At 45.3% G+C, this 22492-nt stretch overlaps 1 protein-coding gene across 12 annotated transcripts in view; it reads left to right on the top strand.

Annotated features, from left to right (window-relative positions):
* RAPGEF1 (Rap guanine nucleotide exchange factor 1) overlaps positions 1–22492 on the top strand; it is a 155886-nt gene that overhangs the window by 47867 nt on the left and 85527 nt on the right. The window lies entirely within an intron of this gene.

Consider the following 22492-nt stretch of genomic DNA (forward strand, 5'->3'; position numbering starts at 1 on the left):
AGGCATAAGCAAGGAATAATTAAGAGGAGTAAGAGTCTCATTATGATAAAGAATCTTGTTCTGATGTCTTGGGAAAAGCTGTCCACAGCATGAAGTTGTCGGCTTCTTGTCCTGGTTTGCAGTTTGAGTGCATCTGATTGTAACATCGGATATTTGGGTGAACTCTGTGTGGCCCACGTATCAGGTATGAGGCTTGTCCCTTGTAACGTACATGCAGTTGTCAAGCTCTAGCTTATAGGGCTTTGGGGCCACAGCAGTTCTTGTTCATATTTGGACAGTTGTAGCCAGATGTTTCCAGATAGGAAAGTAGAAGAATTCCAGATCCAGTCCAGTCTACAAATAGTAAAAACTCAAAAACAGCAAACAGGGCTACAATCTAATAACAGGTATACTGTAGATTTTCTTCTGAAACATAATTTTTCTCTCTACAGTTACCCTCATTTCTACTAAAGATAATCAAAGCAAGCTGAATTTTTTTGCAAAATAAGCTTAGTCTTGTCAAATTTGACCTAATTAATTACACAACTGCAGTAAGACTAGTGATTGGTCCCAAAGTTTGCTTTGCTGAAACTTTGGATAAGAAATCTCACATTGGACTTTTAAACATAAACGTTTGCATTTTTGTTCATAAGAGTATAACTTTACCAAATCGCTGAAAGCTAATACGAGGAAAAAGGTTTTTTTCAGTCTGAGAAATAAAACACCAGCAATGGGCCGGGCGCGGTGGCTCAAGCCTGTAATCCCAGCACTTTGGGAGTCCGAGGCGGGTGGATCACGAGGTTAAGAGATCGAGACCATCCTGGTCAACATGGTGAAACCCCGTCTCTACTAAAAACACAAAAAATTAGCTGGGCATGGTGGCGCGTGCCTGTAATCCCAGCTACTCAGGAGGCTGAGGCAGGAGAATTGCCTGAACCCAGGAGACGGAGGTTGCGGTGAGCCGAGATCGCGCCATTGCACTCCAGCCTGGGTAACAAGAGCGAAACTCCGTCTCAAAAAAAAAAAAATCACCTGCAATGTGTCCAATTAAAAAACATAAAAACCCACAATTATTATTTATCATTTTATTCAGTCTTATGTAATTAATTTTTGTTCTGCTTGATCCTGGTCAGTAGTTTCACAAGCCTATCAATTTCTTTATTAGAGTTCTGGAAATTTTTACCCAGTCCAATGGTATGATCTTAAAGCTTTCAGAGACCTCTTCTTGTCAAAGTCCTTTCCATCCTCTCCATGAATCTCCTTGAAAACACATTTTGGGCCAGGTATGGTGGCTCATGCCTGTAATCCCAGCACTTTGGGAGGCTGAGGCAAGTGGATCACGAGGTCAGGTGTTCAAGACCAGCCTGACCAACATGGTGAAACCCCATCTCTACTAAAAATACAAAAATTAGCCAGGCGTAGTGGCACATGCCTGTAATCCCAGCTGCTCAGGAGGCTGAGGCAGGAGAATTGCTTGAACCCAAGAGGTGGAGGTTGCAGTGAGCCGAGATCGCACCACTGCACTCCAGCCTGGGCAACAGAGTGAGACTTCATCTCAAAAAAAAAAAAAAAGAAAGAAAGAAAAGAAGAGAAAACAACATTTTCGGATTATAGTCGCTTGCAAAGAGCATTGAGAAAAGCATCAGAATAAAGCAATTAACTGGATAACAAGACTTAAAGCAACCATGATTAGAGATCTGATGAGGGTTCATTAAAATAATGATTCAGTTGACAAGGAAATTTGGTTGTTTCTGTGGCATACAACAATTTAACATGATAACCAAATTATGACTGACAACATACCAGATGATTAGATAAGCCTAATTGGAGTAATGTCTTTCTTTTTCAAGGTGAGAGACTCATCCTTTGATGTTTTCTACTAGCCCAACTGAGAAACCTTAAAGTGAATTTGAGGTCGGAGAGACTTAATCTAAAATTTGATTTTGGGAAGTTGTAAAAAAAAAAAAAAGTCAAAAAGTTTAAAACATTTAATTAAAATAGTATCACAGGTCATTGTGGAAATAACAATTATTCATTTAACCAGTAATAATTAAAAGACTTTAGAAGCAAAGTAAGTTACATAGTTGTCAAAGGCAAATAAAGTAAGTTACATAGTTGTCAGCCAAAATTTGGCTCTTTTAATGTTGAGAAGACACACTTTTCTTAAGTAATCAAAGGCCTAATAAAAGAAAACACAAAGCACAAGAAATTGTCTTGATAAAACACAAAATCTTTATTTCCTAAGCCAATTACCCAGAAGGAAAGAAAAAGCTTTCACTATTTCTTATTAAGCATAAATCAATACGCCAAGAAAGCATTAAGAAAAACATCAGAATAAAGGAATTAACCATAGATAACAGGACTTAAAACAACCGTGATAACATCGTGTTAATAGAGAGAACCAAATTCTATTTTGCATTAGCATCTTTTTATTTTACTTATTTATTTTTTTGAGACAGGGTCTTGCTTTGTCACCCAGGCTAGAGTGCAGTGCAGTCTTGGCTTACTGCAACCTCCACCTCCCAGGCTCCCACCTCTGCCTTCTGAGTAGCTGGGACTAAGGTGTGCACCACCATGCCTGACTAATTTTGTATACTTTTTTTGGTAGAGATGAGGTTCTGTCATGCTGCCCAGGCGGGTTTCCAACTCCCAGGCTCAAGCGATCTACCTTCCTTGGCCTCCCAAAGTGCTGGGATTACAGACATTAGGCACCATGCCTGGCCCATCAGTGTAGTTTTGATATTAATGCTCAATTTTTAGAAAAAAAAAAAGTTTTAGAAAAAATTGGACGTTATAAATGATTTTTTTAAATTATAGCTTGATCAAACATAAACTTCCTTTCACAAGATTAATCTTCCACAAACCTTTTATAATTTCCTGATCTATTCCATTTTTGTCCTTTAATGTTCGTCTTTCTCATTTTGGAACAACCATCACTCTACTTTAGAAAGAAAACAATTACTTTCTCTTTCCCTTAACAAAATCTCATACTTTATAACTTCCTATTTAAAACATATCTTATTTCCCTCACATACAGAGTTATTTCCTTTCTTCTAGTTTTAATGGTCATCTATTAATTAGACTTTTTAACTCTTAGTAACCTTAATTTCTAGTGAAAACTAGGGAGTGAGCAAATTTAAACTGTTTTATATCAGCACTTTGTACATGAGCACCATTTCTTAACTTTTAGGAACATGTGTCCTAATAATACATTTTTTTCATGTTTATTCACAGACCCACAAGACCTACATATACTTAATTTATACCATATAAAAACAAGATGCCAAAATACATATACTTTACATTTATATTCAGCAATTAATGTTTCAGTATTTTAACTTATTTAGAAATAACTCAGACGTTTCATAACTATTACTTAATTCAACATTGAGATTTCAAGTTAACTGAAAAGGATTTTCGAAACTGTGATTTAGCCTAGCCACAGTGGCTCACGCCTGTAATCCCAGCAACCCATGACCATCCTGGCCAAGATGGTGAAACCCCATCTCTACTAAAAAATACAAAAAAATTAGCTAGGCATGGTGGCACATGCCTGTAGTCCCAGCTACTCGGAAGGCTGAGGCAGGAGAATTGCTTGAACCCAGGAGGCAGAGATTGCAGTGAGCCAAGATTGTGCCGTTACACTACAGCCTGGGCAAAAGTGTGAGACTCCATCTCAAAAACAAAAAAAAGAAACAGTATTTAATTCATCTATAAACCTTTATCCCATTTACATTCACCTAATTTAGTTATTCTTAATATTTATGCTGAAATGCTTCTTAAAACTAATCAGTGAACGAGTTCAGGAAATGCCATTCCAAAATATGTCACATTAGTATATTGATCACTTCCAGCTGCGTGTACTGGAAATATAACAAGTGCAAGGAGAGGCATTCTCCGAACTCCTCATCCCTGCCCACAGACTGATTTTCCAGAAGAACTCAGCTGTCATTAGTCCCTCCTTTGCCCCATCATCTTACATTATTTTACTTTTATTGACAAGACAGGTATAAAAAAATCACAGAAGCAAAGAAACAGAAGTTAAACATTTTTAAAAAATTTATTTCAAACTATTAATCTTTTCATTTTCTGTCCCATCATCCTAAGCAGTTGTTAGCTAGGCAACCCTGAATCTGTCCTTCCAAAAAGATGACCCTTGGATGAAATGAGGTTAAAAATTGATGTCTCAGAGGCATAGAATTAAAAACGATTACTTGTCAAGACAAAGAAAGGGGTGAGGTAAGAAGCGCAGTTAAGACACAGTGGCCCAAGGTGAGGCTTATTATTTGTTTATTTTAATTTTTATTTTGAGACGGAATTTTGCTCTGTGGCCCAGGCTGGAGTGCAGTGGCGTGATCTTGGCTCACTTCAACCTCCACCTTCCAGGTTCAAGTGATTTTCCCGCCTCAGCCTCTGGAGTAGCTGGGATTATACTATACCCGGCTAATTTTTGTATTTTTGGTAGAGACAGAATTTTGCCATGTTGCCCAGGCTGGTCTCGAACTCCTGACCTCAAGTGATCGGCCCACCTCGGCCTCCCAAAGTGTTGGGATTACATGCGTGAGCCACCTCGCCCGGCCACACACTTGTTATTTAGATATGAGCCTTGCCTTCTTCATTGTAATAGTTTCTAGTGATTCAGGGTGCAGAGAGGCAGAGCCCTTACAAAATGGAGATTTCCTTTATAGATGTAAATTTCTTACAGAGTTTCAAAATAGCCAGCTGAACACCAGAAATGTAGCCTCTTGCACATTTTATTTATAAAGTGAGTCAAGGATGCCACCAGGTTTCTGGCTTATGTTAATGGATAGTTAACATCCACTGAGATCAGAAATACAGATGGACACTTGTTGCTGTTTATTTGGTTTATGTGTAAACAGTGAACTGTGGTTCTTTTAGGGCTTTTTCCATTTTTATTAACCACAAGAGTTTAAACCATTGACTGGAGGTGTTCACAGACTCAGAATAATTGACTTCAGTTCTTCCCAAAGTTTTTAACTTGTGGGATTTGGGGTCTTTTAAAGGGAGTGGCTTGGAGGGACAATTCTGCACCTTGAGAGAGGTCTCCCTTTTGTCTGACACAGCAGTAACTGTGCACAAACTAACCTTGGAAATGAGCTGTGGCTCATTTTTCTTTCTTTTCTTGGGTACTTGGGCTCCTAATGAAAATGCTTCTCATTCAGAGGCTCCAGGAAGCCTCCATCCATGAGCAACTCCCATGATTTCCAGAAGAACTGCTGTGCTGTGTATCTTCACGTGGGTAGCACACAGCCTGCAGGGTTTTCTTATTAAGCTATTGGGACCCATGTGATGGTAGAGGATCAAGATTGACAGATTAAGTTTCCATTTATATAGAAAATTACATGAAAATTGATTTTTTAAGGCATAGAGGTAGAGGATCCTGGGATGTGTGGCATGGAGGGAGAGAAGATTGAGCATTAAGTGTTTGTCAACTACATGTAAACTTGTCCTCCTTGGCACCAAGCTAGGGGCTGCTCTGAGTTCTAAAGGAATCACAGGAGGCTGGTTGTACAAGTGGTTGCAATGCCTCTATGCGTTTCCTTTGCTTCTTCCAATTAAAAGCCAAGGATCATCTCACTCTTGGGGCATTTTAAAAACTGAAATCTAAGGAAAACATACTCAGTTGAGAACAGACTTTTGGGGAGGAGCGAATGGAAATTCTATGCAAGGCTGAGTGTGGTGACTTGTGTCTGTAATCCCAACACCCCAGCACTTTAGAAGGCCAAGGTGTGTGGATCACTTGATGTCCGGAGTTTGAGACCAGCCTGGCCAACATGGTAAAACCCCATCTCTACTAAAAATACAAAAAAATTAGCCAGGCGTGGTGGTATGTGCCTATAATCCTAGCTACTTGGGAGGCTCAGGCAGGAGAAATGCATGAACCTGGAGGTGGAGGGTGAAGTGAGCTGAGATGTGCCTGCCAGAGAGAGAGAGAGGGAGAGAGAAGAGGGAGGGAGAGGGAGAGAGAAGAGGGAGGGAGGGGGAGAGAGAGAGAGAATGCAAATGCAAATGAACATGAATAAATAAATTCTATGCAAGTTACTTGATTGGCCACTCAGAAACATTACTTACTGATTATGAATTGAGTCTGTTGTCCAGGCTTGCCTTCTCAAATCTTCCAGTATTGTCAAGAAGCCAGAGGCTGGTATTGATTTGATTTAACATAGTATTTGATTTAACATAATGGATCCTATAGGTATTTTATTATCTTTGCATGGTTTTTATTACTTTGCAAGCACCTCAACTGTTGTAATGTTCACCTTATTTTAGATCTTCCCCTTCAGAACTCCATCATAGTTCAACTAAATCATTATAGTATGAATATGTAGTTACATTTAAGTATTATGAATGTAAAGTACTTGGGGGCTGAGAAAACATACACTGAAACCTGGTTTCCTACTTCATCAGCACATGTTAATGAGGACTTTCTAAGTGTCCGGCACTGTGCTAGGCATTGGGGATACAGCAACGAGCCAAATGGAGGCTTTGCCTGCCTTTTCCAGGAGGCATCCTCTCAGTGCCTGGTGGAAAACAAAGGCAGTAAATGTAGCCTGCAATACAGAGAGGTGAGTGCTATGCAGAAAGCTCTGGCCTAATTACCCAGTTTAGGAGGTCAAGGAAGGTCTGTGGGAGAAGGTAATTATTCAACCAGGGAGGGAACCCAGTATCTTGTGGGCGGCCTGGATGGTGACTTTGTGTTGATTTCAGCAACTTCTTGTGTAGCTGCCCAGTTGCGTAGTGGAGCTGCATTCCGTACAGGTGGTGGTAGCGGGGTGGATCTGCAAAGTCCACACAGCACCAATTGCCGATAGTCAAAATCACACAGAGAATCCTTGTTGGAGACCAGCAAAGCCACTTGTCTTTTCAGTGTTGGAACAGAATGCTGTTTCTTAAAAGTGAGGCTAGCAAACTGGCCAAATCCAGCTGGCTGTTTTTGTAAATAAAGTTTTGTTGGAACACAGCCATGCCTCTTTAGTTACATATCATTGGTGCTGCTTTCTCACCAAAATGGCAGAGTTGAATAGTTGCAACAGATTGTATGGCCCATGAGGTCCAGTGTTTTTTATCTTGCCCTTCAAGGAAAGTTTGCTGCCCTCTGCTTTGGAGCAAATGAAGGAATTAGTTTTATATTCAGGTACAGTACTATGTTGTAAAAGGAAAATCATTATCTTTAAACACCATAATCCAATCAGTGAGGTGAGATATTCACACCCCAGAATGCATGAAGGAACTGAGGAACCAGTCGTGTCATCTCCCCATCTGACTCTCACCTAGGATCATAAGCTCTCTGACTAAATCGGAGAGTGATTTCGCTAAAATGTGTCTCCTTCCTCCTTTCCCTGCCCTCTGTCTCTCTGTCCAAATGCACGCAACTGAATTCGCCTGAATTTACTCCATACTTCACTGTATGCTCCTCCTCCTCCTTTAATTGCGGTGGGCAGGTTGATGAGAAAAGAGCAGAGGTAGGCTTCATTATATGGATGAGACACTTCTGCCAACGGAAAGCTACAACGATGTCTAGTGATTCAGTAGAAAAAAGTGGTGAGAATGAGTTGTCACTGTGACGCACAGTTAGGCATATTGAACCCCCATATAACTGTAACTCTCCATACTGGATTCACATTGGAACTGACTCTGCAGTCTCAAGAAGACATTGTCCTTATTGTCCATAAATTAGCATTGTTAATCAAAATTTGGGGATGAGAGTTAGTTTTAATTATGTTTAGTTATAACTGTGGCTTGATTTTATAGTTGTAAAGGGGCTGGATGCATATGGCAGACTTTAAGGTGACCCCTAAGATTCTTGCCTCCTGCAGTTGACACTTTTGTCTCATTGTCTCCCCTGGAGTTGGATGTGGCCTGTGATTCAGCTTCTAACTCCCCTTGCCAGCTGACTCCCTCTGGGCCATTCTTCCTGGCTAGCGCTGAGGAAGAGGTCTCTGTGGCAGGGAGCTGAAGGTGGCCTCCTGCCTACATCCAGCAAGAAGCTGGGGGACCTTAGTCCAACAGCTTCGAGGAAATCAGTTCTTCTGTCCACACCCCAAGTGGGCAGCTTGAATGAAGACCCTTCCCTGGGGGAATTCCTGCTGTGCAGTACCCTCATTGCAGCCTTGCAGGGACCCACCTAAGCTATGCTTGGACTCCTGACCCACAGAAGCTAGGAGAGGATAAATGTGTGTTGGAAGTCATTCGGTTTGTGGACTTCGTTATACGGCAATACAAAACATTTAAGGATTTACACAAGTTGTTACCGGTACTTATTTCATGTTATTAAAATCCGAGCCAAGTTAGATCACGTTAGGATGGGAACATCTGAATCAGCCTTGGTGAGCTTCTAATCCACTGTTCCCTTTTTCTTCCTATCAGGCAAAGCTAAAAGTGGCTCCTGGGGTCCTTTTTATAGCACTGACAGGTTTCCTTGGTCATAGCGGAAGAGAGGGGTATCCCACATCATTTGGCCCAGTGTTCTTTTACAGAAGGACACGTGGAGGACAGGGGCTGGCCCCTTGGGCTTGTCTTCCCTGAAATCAGCTGCAGCTTCCAAGGAGGCAGCATCTTGAGACATTGTATAATCCATCCTTTATACAGCTGCTTATGGGCTCCCCACCCCTTGTCAATAATGAGTTCCCCATTGGGAGCCTGACTTCCTCGTGTGAGTTTCCAGCACCCTGGGGCCATATTTGTCCTAGGATTCTCGTCATGTCTTCCCCCTACTGCTAGCCACTGCTGCCTTTTAGCCTTTGCTTCTCTGGGCTGAGGAATTCCTGCATTTTTTGATCCGTCCTGCTTCTGCAGGCCTGCTTTGTCTAGCTACTGCCCTTCTAAACCATATCCAGTTTCACTCATAAAAAGCAGGGGGAAATGGTCAAACCAAACCCTCCAGCCTCCCCTGTGCAGCCCTGGCTTCCATTTCATTGTTGGTTCTCTGAAGAAAGGTGCTCTGAGGAGGGAGAGGGCTGCCTGTACCCCCGGTGCCGCCCCCCATCGCAGAGGCTGGCCGTCTGGTATGTTATTTGATTGGGTGTCCTTTTGCACCCCTGAAGTCCTGTGCCCTCGGCGCCGCCCCCCATCACAGAGGCTGGCCCCCTGGTATGTTATTTGATTGGGTGTCCTTTTGCACCCCTGAAGGTCCTGCTAGTACTTGCAGTACCGACAGTCCCCGTGGGCAGGGGTGTGTGTCACGCCTTAGTCATCAGCACTTCAACCACTCTGAGAGGCAAACACTGGGCCTCAGAGCTCAGTATTGATGTGACTGCCATCTCACTTCTGCCAAAAATAGATGGGGAAGAATATATTTCTGTTAAGTTCTTGAAGGGTTATATCTGTATTAAGTTAGCGCTCCTGAAAACGACACACTGGGCTATATCGGTGGTTTAGATTCTCTAAGAAATATGTATTGATATAAAGTTATCAGACTGTTGATTTTTTTTATAGAGCACAAATATTAACTCATTATTTGAAGAACATCATAGATCTTGTAAAAGCAAAGTTGAAGACCAGATTCACAGTTACTTTACATACGTCTTGAAATTCCTTCTGGAATGTTGTGCTAGGAAAAGTCCCTCTTCTGTTGAGTTTATTTGCTTTCTTTTAATGAACAAAATTAACCCATCTTATTTCGCTTTTTACCTTTGCCACTAGGAAACTTAGAGCCAAATGAATACAACTCAGTTGTAGTAAATCTTGAGTTCTGAGCTTCTGACTCTGTTTGCTTTTAAAATGTCTTATTCTGTGTGTTTAGTGTTGCCTAAATAAATACCTACTATTACGGGAGGGATTGCTTTGTAACTTTGCACGTTAGTAGCTCTGTGGTTTGTGTTGACCTCGATTCTAAGCAGAAACAGCTGTGTGTATTAGGTGAGTTGTTTTAACTAGTGCAGAGAAGAGTTTGTTGACCTGTGCTCTGGGTGAGAACTCTGATTTCTGCTTCTACTCGAAAGGGTCTAATCCCATGATGTAGTTTTTGGGAGACTTTAGTTTTGGCTTGGAATGAATCTTTGCGGGCTTGGTGCAGACCAAGACTCTTGTTAGCGCGGAGCTCTGCGGCAGTTGGCCGCTTGTTTGTCTTCTGAGCCTGTTTCATTTGCCCTCACTGGCCTGCTTGGGCAGAGGAGAGAGGAAGAAAAGCTGTTGGCAGATGTTTTTAGCAAGACCTTTAAGTGTAAGGGAGGAAGCTAATTTTAGTCCTGTTTTTAATATTATGGTAGTTTGGTTGCGTCTTTCCTCTTAGGGTAGAGCGTTTTAGCTTTTGTTTTTGCTTTTGCATTTCCTGTGTGTATGTCCTGAAGCAAAATGGACTGCTAAAAATGTCACTTGGTGTTTGTTATTTTGTGCCTAGAATAACATTCAAGACCCGTGAGTGCTGAGAGTCACTAAAATAGTTTTAGGAGAAAAGAATGTTATCTGTGCTACTCTTCTATATTTCCTCGTAGAAATTTTCCAGTTGACTTTCTGTGCTTCTGTTAATGGGACATAGATAATCTCTTTCCTTCATCACAGCAATACAGTAACATTTTATTTACTAGCACATTGCATCTCTACTTGTATGCAGAGCTCTTTAATTTTAAAAGTACAGTAAGTTTTGGGAGAAGATCATGGCAAAAGAGGAAAGTTGCTGGAAAATACAGTTGTGCTGCTAACTCAGTCAACCAGCCAGCAAGCTGTGTGCACATTCATTGTGCCGAGTGCTTAAACACAGAGCAGACATGAGTTTATTCCCCTGGTGTCCCCAGTTCCTAGCACATAGTAGAAACTTTGTAAATATGTGTTGGGTAAATGAAGTCAGCATTACAGGTAGGAGACGGTAAGGAAGGATGGTTTATAAAACAATCAAAAGGGACATCAGCTAGGCCAGTGGTCTTCCAACTTAGTGTGTTTTAGAATCACTGGAAGAGCTTGTTAAAACAGATTGCTGGGCCTACCCCCAGAGTGTCTGCTTCTGTAGGCATGGCATGGGGCCCAAGAATTTGCATTTCTAAGAAGTCTCTGGGTGAGGCTGCCGCCAATGCTGGTTCAGGACCACACTTTGAGAACCACTGACTAGGCTAATGCCTGTGGAAGAGAAGAGAGGCTTGGAGAAATGGTGTTTTGCCTACGTGACAAAACCAATTAGTTGCTGAACCAACACAAAAGGCCAGGTCCTCTCACTTCCTAACTTGGGGACAGAGAAATGTATTCTGATGTCCCAATTGGCAGTCTGCTATGGTAGTGATCACATGCCCCGGTTTCTTTCTTGGGATTTCATCCCAGCCTGACAACCTTGGGACAGAACAAGAGGACAGGAGGTTTGTTCCAGGTGTGTGTTAGCGCACCAGCCACCCTTTGTGACTGGATGGCGTCTGCTGCCCATCAAAGGAAGTGGTTGGATTGGGAGCCAAGTTAAGTCTTCTCGTTGTTTGGCAATTGTGTCCCCAGATTTTCTTGCCCATCTTGGAGATCTTAGCATAGCCAGGATGCTTGGGGTTCAGCTGCCTTGAAGGGGAGTCAGTCCCTCACACAGGTGTTTTCCATGTCGCATGGTGGGCACTGAGATTGGGGTAAGGGGAGCACTCTGAGGGACCCTTCTTTTCCTCACTGTCCTTGCCCCTTTCCTGAGGGTGCGCAGGGAAGAACCCCCAGCGGGTGCCCATACCTACCTCAGAAGATGCTCAGTTTGGACAGAAGAAGGTTCTTGTGGCTGCCTCCTGTCCATATTTTTCTTTTCTGTCCCTTCCATTGCACTGTTGCTGTCCACCTCCCCATTCTAAAAGACATGGCCGCTGTCTCCACTTAGGGAAGGCACTTTAGGGTCATGATTAAGACTGTGAGGCTAGCCTATAATTCCAGCATTTTGGGAGGCCGAGGTGGAAGGATCACTTGAACCCAGGAGTTCGAGGCTGTACAGAGCAAGATAAAAAAAGACTGAGTTTGTTGTCAAACTGAGCAGTCCAAGTTCAGGCTGTTTCCCAGTCACACTGACTTTACACCTAGTTCTTTTCTCTGAGCTTTAGTTTCTTCATCTGCAAAATGGCAATTAAAATAATGTCTGCCTGTCGGGGCTGGCGTATAGTAAGTGCTCAGTAAATTACAGGCTATCTTTCGAGGAGCAAGAGATAGACTAGCTCCTGACTAACCCTTACCTTAAATTCCTCTTCTCTACCCTCACTTCCCAGGGGCTCTCCTGATACTGGGGCAGGATAGTGGTGCGTGCATACTTTGGGTTTTGCCTTGTGGCAATTTACTATAAGACAAGGTTGGGGGAGTTCATTTTTATCTAAACGTCAGGACCACCATACATTAGTTATTTGTCCCTTAGCGGAAGGTGGCTTGTGGGTGTTTGGCTTCTCAGCCTGTTGGGGACCATTGTTACATTTCTAAATTAATCCTTTCTCATGGCTGGTGAAAACACATTGTGAACTCTGTGGAACCCTGGCAGATCCCAGCACCTGCAGGAAGCCTCTGGACTCTCTGTTCAGCTGACACTGCTGGGCTGGGGCCTTCCAGACGTGCTTGTCCCTCGGTCCACAGCTCACCCCCACCAGAAATACAGTGCAAATCCAGCCAAGTGCTGCAAATCTTACCAGCTTCCATTTAAGCCAGTTTCTTCCTGGCGGTAGCACAGTTGCCACCACCCTCTGTGGAAAGGGCTGTGACGCCTGCCTTCTCTGCACTCCCTCCCTCCCAGCTGCTTCTCTACAACCCCCCGTGTCCCTGCACCTCCCAGGAGTCTGCTTCGGGGAACCCGACCAAGGTTTAAGCATTCACCTTGGGGAGGCCACCCCCACCCCTCTCTCCAGACTTGGTTAAGGGTCTTTGGCCTCACTTGTGTCGCAGTGCTTCAGGTCTGCTTCCCCAGCGCCTCCACAGGTTTCTTGTTCTGTGAGGAGCTGAGGGACGGGACAGAGGCTTTTCCTCAGCAGGCAGCCAGCTCAGATTGGACTTTCCTTCTAGGGATCCCTCTTCAGACTGGGATGGTGGGAAGGCAGGAAGGCCATCTGAACTGGAGCAGGTGAGCTGTGTCAGGGTGGCGGTCACCAGACTGGACTCTGCCACCAGTTCCCACCCCCACGTGCCCACCAGGCCCAAGCAGCCAGAGCTACAGCACTGGCCAGTCAGAACAATGCAGGGGAACAGTTTTTTCCTGAGCCAAGTGCAAAGACCTAGATCTCCTTGTATCTGAGGGAGAGAGACCACAGTGGTGGCTTCTCACACCTTGGGGAGCCCGTTCATAACATAGAGGTCTGAGCTGCTTTTCATGTCAGGTTGACTGCTTTGGGTAAGAGGCCAGAATTTTAAAGCGAGACAGTGCACTGCAAGCCGCCTATTGCAGCATTTCGCACTGGTCTTTCTGTAGCTGGTCTTGGTTCATTGCCATCAGAAATGAATGTTGAAAGTGGCAAGCCCATTTGAAGGAGCCCAGATTTTAACCAAGCTCAGGACACATAGTTCTGTGCTAACATTTTTGTTTTGATGAAAAATTAAAAAACATTGCTCTCAACCCCCACCACAAAGAACACGAAAATATTATTATAAAGAAACTAGATATTTCTCAATCCCTGCTCTGTGGTGGTGCTGCAATTTGTAAAGCAAGTTAGAACCAAAAATGCTTTAAAAGGTGACTTCAAACAATATGCATAACTTTCTGCCCCCATAATTCTACTTTTTACAGATCCTTTCATAGATTCTGTCCAAGGATTGTCATGCATTTGCAAACACATCTACTAGCTCTCTGAGTTCCATATTTTTATTATCAAGGGACCCTTAGATCTGAGCACATGGGGACTGGCAGACACCAGCTGCAGAACACAACTGTCTTTTAGGAAACAGGCCGTGATGAGTACACGATGGGCCCTTCTGCCTGGTGGAAAATGAAGCGGTATGTTTTTCTTCGTGGTCACTTGGTGGCTCTTGGCAATTTCTGACTCAACACCACTGGGCTTTCTGCTGGCCCCTCCTTCCTTCTGTGAGGGAGGGGGCTTTTGCAGCCCCACACAGATGGAGCTGATAGGAATATCCTGCTTACTAACCATCTGGGGAGGACCTGTGCTTTGGGTCCCAGGGTCCTTAGCAAATTCCTTTCTCTTCCAATTAATTTACAATTGGTTTACCTGTTTAGAAAATTCAAGGTCCATCTTAAATGTAAAAGGTGGTTAGAATGTCCTCAAAGAACTTTAAAGATACTGCTTTCCACTGAGGACACGGTTCATCCACAGGGCAGTGTCAGCAGTGGGGTTGGGACCCCAACCTCTAGCTTTTGGGCCTGCTCCTAGCAGAGCCTGCCCCTTAGGCCAAGTGGCATGGTGCCTTTTCACCCAGTCCTGATTTGGGACACGCTGATGTTTCAGCCCCTCCCTCTTAGAAATTCTGATTCAAAAATCACTGTATCTACTCTGTATTCCCATGAGAGAGACAAAAAGATTTTGTTCAGATTTGCTTTCTTCTGATTGTAAATAGAAACACGTGGGTTTTTTTTTGGGGGGGGGGGTGTGCTTTCTCAGACCAGACACCAGGTCATTCTGACCCACCTCCCTCCTCTCCTGAGAATCACTGACTTAGAGCAGTTATTTGAGGACAGAAAACACTTTTTTTTTTTTTGAGGCGGAGTGTCACTCTGTCACCCAGGCTGGAGTGCAGTGGCGAGATCTTGGCTCGCTGCAACCTCTTCTCCCGGGTTCAAGCAATTCTCCTGTCTCAACGTCCTGAGTAGCTGGGACTACAGGTGCACACCACCATGCCCAGCTAAGTTTTGTAGTTTTGTTTTTTGTTTTTTTTTTAAATAGAGATGGGATTTCCCCCTGTTGGCCAGGATGGTCTCGATTTCTTGACCTCGTGATCCACCTGCCTAGACCTCCCAAAGCGCTGGGGTTACAGGCATGAGCCACTGTGCCCAGCCAAAAAGCACATTTGTTCCCAGTACAAAGTAGGTGCTACACAGTCTACAGCCAAATATAAACAAGCAAGCCCTGAAGCAGAAGAAAGAGCAGGGGTGGGTGGTGGCTTTGGCCCCCTGGTTCTTATGCCTGTCACTCCACCCATGCAGTAGGGCTTCATGAGATACTGGCTGACTGGTGCTCTAAGCCTTATACCAAAAGAGCCTGATTCAGCTAAATTTCCTTGGTAGGGGTGACTGCTTAGTTGGAATTTGGTGGCTGGAACTGGTGATTAACCCTTTTCCCCCTATGTGGGTCGTTTCCGGGTTCAGCATTTACAGATTTGTTTCCCAACCAGGAGGGATTTATCCTGAGGAATGTTCTAATCTGAAATGAGATTAAAACTTCCGCTGCTGTCGAAGTCAAAGGGTCCCACCTGCCTGTCACTTCCCATGTGCCCTTGGCTCTGCCGGGCTTGCCATCAGCCCCTCCCTGTCTTTGGCCCGAGATATGGAAAATCTTAATAGTTCAACCTGTTCCCTCAGACATTTGTCTTCAGAAACTGCTTCTCACACTCTAGCGCTGCCGGGCCACCTGGGGGACTTGTTAAAGCCCGGTGTCCTGGGACCCTTCCCAACCCCAATTTATCAGATTCATTAGGTTTGGGCCGGGCTAAAGAGCTGGCATCTGGACCCCTCCCACGTGATGCCGATGCTGCCATCCGATGCCCAGCCCTCTCAGCTGAACTAAGGGTGAAGACACTATGTTGTCCTAAATTCGATTCAGTGAAATAGCAAACAGTGGAAAAGAAAAATAGAATTTAAATCTTTAGATTTTTGATATATTTTGTGTATTTGGTTGTAATATAAAATACGTTTCTTACTGGGATCGAAAAGGTTATTAGCCTCTGCCTTAACTACTTCTCCTTCTCTGAAATGGCCCACCTGTGCCTTTGCACCTTGCATGGTCCTTAGTTCCAGGCTCAGGAGGGGAGGCTAACCAGTGTCTTGGCAACTTTTGGCTAAGGGCTAGGTTTGCAGTGTTGACCACCATACATGAACCCTAATCTACAGCAGCACCTATTGGCCCAGTGAGGGGATTTCTTCACCCCACACTCCAGGGAGAAAGGTCTTCAGTGTTTCAAGTTGGTTGTGACTACAGTAAGTTTCATGAAACAATATTAGGCTTAATGCATGTCCTCTGAGATTTTCTGTTTCATGTTTTCATCTATGGCATTGATTTGGGGAACTGCTGAATGGGTTGTGCATTGTAAACATCAGCAGTGGGAATAATCCACAAATCCACCCCCCAAGTGGCCAGAACCAGTTCCCACAACTCTCCAGGGTGCTGACCTCCCCCAGCTCACCTGCCCTACGTTTTTCACAGCCAGACCCTATGCCATCTACGAGACTCGATTCTGGGGCGTCCACTCACGAACTTTTCCTGCATCTCTCACAAAGTGACCCCTGTGTGTCCCCAGCATTCGACTCACCCCACAGTGTGCCAGAGTCCTGGGTTTGTGGCCTGACTTCCTTGGCAGCTGTAGACCACCTGAATGCAGGGCCTGCATTCCTGTGCCCCCCGGAACCCCCATGGCAGCAAAGGCCTCATGTTGTCAGGCTGGTTGGAGGCGCCCAGCCACATTGCACCCCAGTCTTGCAGGCGGACCTAGAGCCTGGACTTGGTTTTTAATTTTGTTTCAAGGGGAAAGTGTGTTCTGACTTGGAAACAATTGACTTGGAAAAGACAGATCTCTGCTTTGCCTCTCCGCCGTGTGGCCAGTGCCTCCTCCCTGGCGGGCTGAGATGTAGACCTTCAGACAGACGGCAGGAGGCTGCCTCCTGTGGGAGGATTTGGGCCTTTAAAATAGAACTTCCATTCCAGGAGACTTAAAGGATACAGCTTGCTGAGGGAGAGCAATGGAAAGTGAAATTCCCTCTTGAAAAACGAGCATGGTTTCCTGCTCTGAAGATTCTAGAATGAGGCAACTGAGTTTTTAAAGTTAGTTTGCCACTGATTTTTCCTAAGGGTACTCCCTGGATAGTATGGGGTTTAGAGAGTGTTAAATGAGAGAGGTCGTTTGGAGGGAGTTAGAGGAATGCTATTTGGCTGAGTGCAAGATCCAGGGAAGGGGGTGGCTGCCTTTTAAAAGCACTTGGTTGGGGAGCCTCTTTAATCAGTATGGCGAGGCCATTTTGTAACTGATCACAGACTACTAAGGCATAAAGGCGGTGAGAACGGGAGGCCTTTCTGACTTAGGAAGATGCCCTTCTCCGCTTTCTAGCCAAATGTCGGCAGTTCCAGGCATCCCTGAAATATATGTTCTTCCCGAACCCATTATTTTTGGGGTTGTTTAAAAATAGTGTCTGGGTTCCACCCATAATCCCACCTCCCAAGTTGAGTGAGCCAGTGTGGTCTCTTCCTTGAGGCCAGGAAACTGTCCTGAGGTTTTACACTGAGAGTATTTTTAGCCCAGGTGCTATCGCAGCCACAGCTGGAAGTCTTTGATGTGCGCCTGCTGTGAACGAGCCATCTTGGTCCTGGGCTTTTCCAGAAGGGTGTGATTCACTTTTACAAGCAGTGCTGGCCAGAAAGTCTTGTCTTCTGCTCTTGCAGTGACTTGCTCCCCTGGCGATCAAGGTTGTGAACACACTAAATAAACAGCTTATTTGGTAGGCTTTGGCTTCAAAAGGGGGAAGAGGAGCCTACCTCAAGATTGTGGCATCTGCGTGGCATCTCTGTCGGAAGCCAGGGTGGGGACAGGGTGGTGGTGATCCTAGCCAAGCCCAGCATCCCGTGCTGAGTAGGTGCTGACTTAAGTGGAACACTGACCCGAGGAAATAAGAAAATTCCCCCAGGGACAAGAGCAGACATGAGCTCTCCTTCCTCTGAACTTGGCTTCTGCTTTGTTTGAACCATCCTTAGGGTACTTATTCACCCCTCCCTCTGCTAAATTAGACCGTGTGGCTGGTGTGTGAAGCAGAATTGATTCAAATCCAGGGTGTGTCACTTACTCCTCAGCCTCACTCTTCCTGTCTGTGGCATGAGGACAGTGGTACCTGTATTGGAGGGTCACTGGAAGGCTTCAGTGAGACGAGGCCTGTTCAGCGCCTGCCATGGTGCTGGGTGCTCACTGCACAAGAAGGGGTCCTAGTCATTGCTGTGTGGCCATTGTCATTGCTGTCAGCTCCACATGAACAGGGCCTTGTATTACTCAGCACCTAATACAACCCCCTGTAATATAGTAGAGGCCAATACCTTCGACTGGACATGAAACGTATTGAATTTTTGGCTCTAAACCATTGAAATTCTGGTTTTGCCCAAATGAGCAGGACCTTTGATTTTAGTCCCAGAACCTCAAGGGCCCTCAGGAGCCTCCCTGGGGATTAGGCCAGTAGCTCCACAGTTAAGAGTTGATGGATATCAGTAGCATTTCGGTGAGCTCTTCCATCCTGGCCCTCTGCACACTTGGGTGTCACGTCAGAGCTGACTCAGGAGGAGGAGAAAGGGTTGAGGGAGGCAAGTGGACGCTTTCTCAGCCAGTTTGGAGGAAGGAGCCTGGGCTGCCCTCGTTTTGGTGGTGGTGGGGGGCTGGGTGGTAAACTGGGGCTCCTTCTGATCCTGACACCTTGCAAGTACTCAGCGTGGAAATGTTTATGGAGTGAAGGGGTGGATGAATGAGGATGCTGCGCAGTGCCTGCCGTGCACTTTCTGGTGCAGCCTGCTTCCCTAAAGTGATAGGGAGGGAAGGAACTTTTCAGGTGACTCCTGTCCCTTCACTGTCTTCTTTCTCTGCCCATGAGCTCCTGCTGCAGTGTCCCAGGCTGCTGGGGATATGGCCGCCAGCTCCTTTCCCTGTTGTCTGGGAGATAAATACATGAATATGTGCTCACTGACAAGTGAAAATGTTGTTTTTCCTCTGGAGGCCCAGAGGATGGCCTGATGAACTGTGAGTTCTTAGAGTCTCTGAGCAGGGCTAGCGCAGCAGAGGTGGGCTGGTGGCCGTCTGCTGCTGCCTCCTGACCGCCGTCCCACAGGGCTCCATCACCGTGGCCCAGACCCAGCTAGATAGGCCTTCCCACCCCCGGACTGGCTGCTTTGCTGGTGGCACTGCACGGGAGAGCAGGAGGCTGTGTCCCCAGTGGAGCACTGTTGGAGTGCTGAGATGGCGTGCTGCCTCCACCTGTCCCTCCCAGGCAGGCAGCCATCCTAACACGCAGGTTCCTCTGAGCCGGGAGGCTGCCCCAAACAACTCCATCTAAAAGATCAAGACCAGGGGTGGGCTCTGCCTCCAGGAGGTGAGATGTGTCCTGGCCTCTGCTCTGTGGTTTACTCAGAGCAAACTTATTTTACCATCACTCTTTTTTTCGTTTCGTCTCTGGAAGTAAAGCTGAGAGATGACTAACTCACATCTCAGGAAGCCTGTGAAGGCTGTGGTTTTCATCTCTAGGTCAGCACCTAATGTGATGGAAAAGAAACGCTTCCTTGGGAGTAGGCCACCGCGGACACAGGCTGCCTTGAGTGGTGCTGGACACCTGCTGGGGCCACAGTCACCTCATCTGTGAAAATGGGAGGGAAGAGAAGGTTTAAACTTAACCCTGTGAGCGTGGCCAAGGTCCGTGACTCCCCTGTGACTCGGTCTCCTCATCTGTCGAGTGGTATGAGAATATCTCCCTCTGGTGTTAGCATGAGGACCGGGCATATGCCTAGAGCTCCCCACATGTTAAAAGCCCTATTCCTGGCTTAAATTGTAAGTTTTTAAAAGTCTAAATTTTTACATCTAATTTAAAAATTTCTGAGGGGAAGTTTAAAAACAGCCGCCGCTGATTTAACCACTTGATTGGGCTCTAGGAGGGAAGCCGCTCTGAGTCCTGGAGGCTTTCCTGGCAGGTAGGGGAGTGGCGCCCAGGATATCATCTTCAGGCTTTGTTCACATGGAAAAGTTTACCTGACAGGGGCTATGGCTTCTGTTTCAATCCTATGAGATGCTTAAGTTACTGGAATTTTTCTCTATTTTTAAAGCCAGTTGTGTTAAGAAATAACAGCTTTTTACTCAGAGTAAACTGTTATTTTACCATCCACTAAAGATGGTAGCATTTATCCCAAAGAGGGGTGTACCTTTGAAATACCTGGTGGCAGCAGATGGCATTTATAAATGTTTTAACTGAGTGCCAGGACTGGGCTAAGTGACTGTATGTGCATTACTGTATGATATCCTCCCAATGGTCCAGCGAGGTAAAGATTACACTCCCATTTTACAGCAGAAAAACACGAAGCCCAGGGACGCCAACTGACTCAGCGTCACACAAGATGAGGGCCTTTCCCTTCCATCTGAGACATGGGTGGGGCAGGAATACGTGGGTGGACTGTTCTAAGCCTGCATAGAGATGATGAGCACTGCTCCTTTTTGCCACCATGTCATAGCCATAGGACATGGCAGTACCCCTGTGAATGATCATGGTCCCTGCCTTCAGAGAAAATCAGTTTGCATTGTTGGGAAGCTGTGATCATAGAGATTTCTTCCCTTGAAACAACAGAAGACTGCCTCTTCTTCCATTCATTCCATCTCCAGACCTTGCATAGCGACATTTCTTGAGGCCATTGCCCAGCAACCTCTGTACCTGTACCAGATACTGTGGAGGAGGAAAAGTGGTAACACGTCTGTGTAGGAAGAGGGTCCCCTCCATAGCCTGGGACTCCAGTGCTGCCCTGAGCCCTGCCCAAGGCGAGCAGGAAGCCACCTGTGACTCGGTCTCCTCATCTGTTGAGTGGCAATAAGAATGCCTTGGCAGGGCGCAGTGGCTCACACCTGTAATCCCAGCACTTTGGGGAGGCTGAGGCAGGTGGGTCACTGGAGGTCAGGAGTTTGAGACCAGCCTGGCTAACATGGTGAAACTCCATCTTTACTAAAAATACAAAAATTAGCTGGGCAAGGCAGTGAGCACCTGTAGTCCAGCTACTAGGGAGGCCGAGGCAGGAGAATCACTTGAACCCGGGAGACAGAGGTCACAGTGAGCCAAGTTCGCACCACTGCACTTTAGCCTGGGTGACAGAGCGAGACTCTGTCTCAAAAGGAAGGCGAGCAGGAAGCCACCTTCAAGACTTCAGCACACCACCCTGAAGCAGGTAGATCCAACCAGGCCAAGGCTCTTTTCTTCAAGTCCCAGCCCTCCCTATCACAGGGGTGAGGGCCCAGGCCATGCGTCTAGTCCAGCAGCACTGGAAATGTGGCCAGTGCCATCCGAGATGTGTTGAAATGTAAAATCCACACCAGATTAATATGAAAGAAAAAGAAGGTAAATAGCTCATTAATTGATTTTATATTACACGTTGAAATAATAGTTTAGATAAATAGGGTTAATTAAAAAATATTTTTAAGGCTGGGTACAGTGGCTCACATCTATAATCCCAGCACTTTGAGAGGCTGAAGTGGGCAGATCACTTGAGGTCAGGAGTTCGAGACCAGCCTGGCCAACATGGTGAAATCCTGTCTGTACTAAAAATACAAAAATTAGGCAGGACATGGTGGTGCACACCTGTAATCCCCGCTACTTAGGAGGCTGAAGCAGGAGAGAATCACTTGAACCCAAGAGGTGGAGGTTGCAGTGAACTGAGATCGTGCCACTGCACTCCAGCCTGATTAACAGAGTAAGACTCTGTCTCAAAAAAAAAAAAAAAAAAAAAGTGTTTGTTTTGTTTTTTTACATATGTAAAAAAAAATTACCTATGTGGTTCACAGTGTTTCTGTCGGTTAGTACTGGCCCAGAGAGTCCGTCATGCTTTAGGACCTAGAGCAGTAGGGTGAACAGTGTAATCTTTCTTGTCTGTTCCCTGGAGGTGGCTTGAACAACAAACGTTCTGATAACCCAGGCTGAAGCATCCCAGCAAAGAAAGTTACTGATCAAGTTATCTCTGACTCATGTGCTTGAACTGCTTAGAGAATTATATTTAAAAATCCATATAAACCACCTTATCTTCATCTCTAATCTGATATTACCCTCTGGTGTAGATTGAATGTCATAGCTGTTCGTTGTTACAAGGTTCATTCATTGATTATTTTATCTGTGTTCACTAACAAGCACTTATTTATTTTCATGGTGTGCCAATTATTGGGCTAAGTGCCAGATTCCAAAATGAATGGGATTTGATCCTCTCATTGGGGCCTTAAAGGACCAGTAAGTAGAACCCTTTTCTCTTCCCTGAATTCTAAAAGTTGAAAAAGAAGACCGTAAGATAGATAGATGGGGATCCAAATATCACCTTGATTTCTAAAGCCTTGCTTGAAGGATACAGCTTGTTCTAATAACTCAGTGAGCTTTCCAATGTTGAATCCCAGGATTAGACCAATGTTACCCAACCACTCATAGTGGCTTTGCATTTGTCAGACCTCCCCACGTGGGAGACATCAGAAAACAGGCTTACCGTGGAGGGCTTACTCTCAGAGGTGGTGGGGGTTGGTTTGGGTGGCACATGGCTGGGTGCAAATCACACAGGGCGTCTCTGAGGGAGAATAGATGCCATCAGAGGGTTTCAAACAGAGGGGTGACATAGTCAGACTTAGCTCTTATGAGGACTACCCTGATTGCAGAGTTGAGAATAGGGAGGGCTAGGAGCAGCGGACAGTTAGAAAGCCATTGCAGTCA

This window comes from Cebus imitator, unplaced genomic scaffold (assembly GCF_001604975.1).
Source record: "Cebus imitator isolate Cc_AM_T3 unplaced genomic scaffold, Cebus_imitator-1.0 Scaffold254, whole genome shotgun sequence".
Classification (NCBI taxonomy): Eukaryota; Metazoa; Chordata; class Mammalia; order Primates; family Cebidae; genus Cebus; species Cebus imitator.